Below are 6,106 nucleotides of genomic sequence, written 5' to 3' on the forward strand. Positions count from 1 at the left end.
CATGTCATGGATTTATAACACCTATGAGTTACTGTTGTCATGTTGCCAATCTTTGCCCGTTTGTACTATTGTTCTAATAACCCCATAATAACTTTCGTATAACATATAACAATCTCATGAAACTTGATATGTTCTTCCAAATAAGCTTGAAAAGTTAACTCGAATTTTAGAAAGATAACCCAACCTTGTTGATATTCATAACAAGTTTAAGGTGACTTACTGAGTTCCTAACTTGGTTCGTAGATAATTTATAAAAGAAATATTTCAAAAACCAAGTGTTCTAATAGTTTACATTTAAATTATATTTTAGAGTTTTGAAGGTCGTGAGCTACTTTAAAGTTTTTCTTTAATAATAACTTTAGTGGAGAAAAAGGGTTGGTCACAAGTAGTAAGAGTCTTACGTGACACTTTAATTGACATCTCCCAAGGAATAATACGAATTCATACGTGCGGACATATAATCAAGGAAATTGATAAAATGACGTGTATATGTCGAACACTCTATTTATCGGAATGAGTGAAATATCAAAATAACAGAATCATGAAAATAATTCAGCTGAGATCCCATTGCATTTCACTAAAGGTCTTTCTAGCAAAAGAATAGCAAAATATCACATTCGGCGTTTTAGAAATTTCCCAGGAGTGGTGCTCAAATGAGGGACGTAGCTTCGCCTTAACATTCCTTTTCAGTAAACGCTCGAATTGCCGTAGCTTCTTCATGAAAGTTGTTCCTTACGTCCTAAACTTTGCAAATACTATCTATACACTGCTGGTACACACCTATAAACAGTTCATAATTGTTCTTAAATCAGCAGATTTGCTAAATGGCCTCAACTTGACGAAATGTCCGTAGAACTTCATAAAAACAATCATAAAAGAGTCCCGAGATGATTACCTTAGTTAACCATGCCATACTACACCACATATATTATGCACGACTAGAGAAAAAGTACGGGATCTTACAGGTAAATCGATAATTACATTTTGTTTAATTTCAAGTTTTCAACTTATATATATTCATAAAATAAAAAGTTATATTATACATACTAACACCTTACACATAGAAAGATATATATTTAACCAAAAGTAGAAGTAACTTTCTTTGTTAATCAATTATATATGCATAAAATGTATTAAATCAAGATAAAAAGACTATATAAATTGAGAATACAAATATTATTAGTAATATTTAAAAGATGCTATATAAAAATGAGATAAAAAAAATATGAAATATATTTTACAATGCTTTTCGTATCATTATCTCTGTGTATCTTAAATATGACTATTCTCCTTTTTGAATATTTAAATTAGAATTATATATGTGCAATAAACTGAAAATTAAAACATCTAAAGCAATTTTTAAATGAGAAAATTTACCTAAATACACAATTTATTTATAATATTTTCTAAAATTTTCTATTATTTGAAAAAATTACAAAATATCATACTCTCTCCTATTCTCAGATACATCACTTTATGCGATGTATCGGTCTGATACATCACTATAAGCGATGTATCGGGTTGTAATACATCACTTTGAGTGATGTATTGGTTGGATACATCACTATATGTGATGTATCGGTCAGATACACGTGATGTATCAGGACGTTAAGTGATGTATCTGAAACAAAGACGTGATGTATCGAGACGTTGACTGATGTATCTGAAACTGGACGTGATGTATTAGGACAATTTGAGATGTATATGGATTCCACCAAATATAAGAGTTTTTTGTAATTAAGAAAAAAAAGTATGGGTAAGATGTAATTAGCTCTTAACACTATGAAATTTGTGTAACATTCCTTAATTTTTTATTAAAAATATTAATTTACAAAGATACCCTCTAGAAATATGGTGAAAAAAATATAAACAATATTGTGCCTTTTTTCTTGTCTTCATATCGCGGGACACATTGCACATAGGCTATAATTTATTTATTTTTAATCTTTTTTTTTTCCCGTTAATTTGTTTTCCTTCAATTTTTTTAAATCATCATACCGCTCTATTTCGACAATGTAAAAATATAATATCAAGAACAAAGTAATACAATTAATGTTCAAAAGATAATTAAAAGTACCAAAATGTGAATTGTGAGGCATGTAATAGCTATTTTTATATTTAATTTTGGCCTAACATCAATTATCTTAAATATAGAATAAGAATTTATTATAACTGGATAAATTATTTGTATACCTTAAAATTCTACGACCATATGGACTTACACATGGCCTGAGAAAATTAACGATTAATAATACCAAGGTTTCTTCTAATTTGGTTTTCTAGCATGGACATGCTTTACACTTGACTACTGATAAGATAAAATTAATACCTAGTGAATACTTGACTAATTAATGTTCTCACTACTTAGGTTGAGTAAACTGATCTCCCAAGCAAAGTTCAGTGTTATTTATAATTAATTAAGGTTGAGTAAATTGATTTCCCAAGAAAAGTTTATTTAGTGATAATCATCCTGGTTTCAATTAATTAAGGCTGTAAAATTTATTCTTCCAACAACAATATATCAAATGTAAGGATGGTTTACCACTTGCACCAATCTGATATTATTAATTATTATTATTATATTCTTATAACAATATGGGTAGTAAACGACGAGGTAACTGTATTTTATTCGACCTCCACTCTTTTTTAAATGTAATAAAGTATATAGTAGGATAAAAACTTCCACATATAATCTAGAGATCTATGCATGCATTTGACACATGAAACTATTTTTAAAATAAGAACTTTTCGAAAAGAAAAATGATAACTACTTTTTTGATGTAGATGAGAAAATTTAATGGTACTTGTTGAAAATAAAAAAAAATCATTATGTATCGCGAGTTTATTGTTTTAACTTCAGCTAATGATAAATTAATTGATTTAAAAATTAATTACTTTATTTTATTGATTAACTATAACATATGTTGGATAGAAACCGTTGAAGCAAATGTATTTTATCCGGCTTCACTCACTTAAATGTAATATATAGTAGGATAAAAAATTCAACATATTGTATGTTCCATTTTTTGTGAATTAATTTTTAATTCAATATATATACAAAGGATTCCAAGGCCTTCAATCTTGAACGTCATATGTATGGCTATTAAGCTTATGCATTATTGTCTTGAAGCCACATCGAGAAAGCTTGAAGAGTGTTTGTATCAGCTCTGTGATGCTTTTGAGTAAGCTCAAGAAGAGCAGGCCAAGTGAAGCTGGGTTATAGTCGAGGATTGTTGTAGTCCAACAATTCAATCGGTGGACTCACCATCTTATCTTTGTCTGGACAAACAAAAAAAAAAAAAGTCATTTTCTAGGAATCTTATTTTTAACCACTACTCTATGCAAGCAACTTTTTTATCTACCATTCGATAGCGCCTGCAAAAGGCCAAATATCAAATTTGTACCATGTTGTACGTCTAAGAATTCATGATGTATCTCATTGCGTGTCATGTGAATAGATCTTATAATATTTATCACTTAAAAATGTATTGTTTGTCTAATTGACTCTGTTTATATTACTTGTATGTAATACATAATACATTAGTTTATTATATAGTTCTGCTGTGTAAATTTGCTAACCATAAATGTGTCACCTATGTTAACCACAAAAGCATTAAAATTTGGATGGATGGAGAACCATCAGTTGTCCACAAAAACCTAAAGTCCGCTAATACATTCTTGATGGAGAACAGTTAATGATGTTGTATCATAGCCCTATTCCTTAGTTGAGCTCCAGTTTCTGGCACGGGGATAGTAGTTGAGTGTCACTATGAATTCATTATCTTCGAAAAACTCTTTAAAGTGGCTTTTCTGTACACCTAGGCTCATCCCTAAGAATTCCATGATCCTAAGAGAAAGTGTACTCATAGAATTGCAATATTCTTGATAAACATTCCTGTGTAATTAACGGCAAAAAAGGTTAATTCATTTACATAATAAAAATAAAATAAAAATAGATACTATTTTTATTTTAATTTGTTTGTCTGATTTCTATTTGATATGAAGTTTAAAAAAGTAAAGAAAGACTTTTGAATCCAGTAGTCTTAGACAAAAAATATGTAAAATGTACAAGAATATCATTTAATTTAGTGGTCTTAAACATCTCATGCCAAAAAACAAAAAAATATGTTTTTTGAGACATACCAAAAAGAAAAGAACGACAAACAAATTGATAGAGATGAGTACTAAGATAGTCAATTGTCCTTACCCGAGATTGTTAAAACTTTCAGTAATGTTCTTTGAAAATACTCTTCAACTATGTAAGATAAGTCTTCTTTAGCAGAGTATCGTAGGTATAGTGTCGCTTTCCAAGGTAGCTCCGAAGAAAACCTTCCAGTAAAGCTGCTGGCATGACCACAATGCTCACAAATTTTCCTCTGAGACACAGTGTAATTTTCCTTTTTTGAAGAATCTTGATCAGCATCTGCCCTGTGCTGAGAGAAAGTGTAATCTAGATCGTGGCTAACTCGCTCTCCTTTTTCCATCAGTCCCTTCACTAGCTCTGCTTTCTGCTGAAGTCTTTTCCCACATACGTGGAGACCTTGCTTTTTTTCTTCTTTTTTACAGCATTGTTATCACGTATCACTTCTACAATAGCTGTGGGAGGTTGTGTCTTAGGATTCTTGCATTCACTCTATTTCCTCTTAAGGGAGTGTTTAATGTCATATCTAAAGAATGACTTTCTGAATTTTTTGCTAAAGAAAAATATTTCAATGAATCAATCTTTAGCTGCCTGTAACACCCCGCTATTTGAAATATCTGGAATTAGAAAGAACCATTTTTGGAAAGAATAAAAAATCTGAAATTTGGCAAGTATGTTAAGTATGAGTTTTGGGTTAAATTCAAACGACCATAACTCCAGGTCCAGGATGAGTTAGGTGAGTTACAAGGTATCAAATTAAATTTCTTTGAATTATCTTTCCAACGACATCACGTTTGCTAATTTTTGAGTTCGTATGAGGGAGATATGTCCATTTAAAGGGGTATTTTGGTCTTTACATTACCCAATTAATTTATTTCATTTTTAGTAATTTATTTGGGGTCTAAACTGAGTTAGTTTTGTTTAAGCAATTAATAATTACTCTAGGTCTTTGAGATAAGAGAAAAGAGGAGAAAAGTCAAGGCGTTCTTGGAGATTTCTTGCGGAATTGAAGTCTTTTCGCCAAGGGTTGATCCCTAAAAAGGTATGTGAGACTTTCATAGAATTGGGTTCATTCAGCCACACACCAATCATGTTTAGTTCAGCAAAATTCTTTCTAGAAAGTTGAAAGTTTGATGATCTTGAATTGTGTTCCTAAAATTAGTTTACGTTCATGAGATTTGATGGGATTGTTGAGTTCTTGATGGAATCATGTCGATTATATAGTCGTTTAGGAGTAGATTCTTGTGTACATGTACTGGGTATCTAAAACTAAAGAGGAATTGAGAAAAAGAATCGAATTCAGGCGAATTGGGGTTAGAAAATGAAGAAGGAAAAAGTCGGACAGAAACTGTGTACCAGGTCCGTGACGCAGACCTGTTCCTCAAAAAGGGAACTTTTCTATCTATGTCGCGGAGAGGTCCGGACCCCTAAGCCTCAAAATTTATTTTGCGACCAAATATTAAAATGCATCTTTGCGTCTCGAACTTGCTTCTAGACAGTGATTTCTTGATCTTTTATCATGTTTAACTATCTAACATCACAAGACCTTTCCTATCACAAATCATAACCTTAAATTCATAAATCAAATTCAAGGTAGAGTTGAGAGTCAATTCTTGAGGGTAATTCGTGTCATTTTTATGAAGACTTTTACAAATCTTTTAAACTTGTTTTAAGACTTAAGCATTGAGATTGAGAAAGAGTAGAGCTGAGTTCATTTTCTTTAAAATGTTATATGGGGACTATGTATTCTCAAAGAGTAAATATTTTTCACATTTAAGATGAGAGGAAACATCGATTTCTAAATGAGTTTTCATGAGTAGTCTTGAGCTCCATCTCTCTTAAGAGATAAGTTTTTGAGTAATAATCTCAAACCAGTGAGAAAGAGTTATGTTTTTAAACATATGAGCTGAGTATATTTTGGGAGTAGTATTGAGCACCGAGACGCTCTGGCAGTTTTGGCAGCGT

The 6,106-nt window shown here is 31.0% G+C and overlaps 1 pseudogene; it reads right to left on the reverse strand.

Annotated features, from left to right (window-relative positions):
• Positions 1-3,109: 3,109 nt before the first annotated feature.
• Positions 3,110-4,484, reverse strand: LOC125863752 (gibberellin 20 oxidase 2-like; annotated as a pseudogene).
• Positions 4,485-6,106: the final 1,622 nt, after the last annotated feature.

The sequence above is a fragment of the Solanum stenotomum genome, chromosome 5 (assembly GCF_019186545.1).
Source record: "Solanum stenotomum isolate F172 chromosome 5, ASM1918654v1, whole genome shotgun sequence".
NCBI lineage: Eukaryota > Viridiplantae > Streptophyta > Magnoliopsida > Solanales > Solanaceae > Solanum > Solanum stenotomum.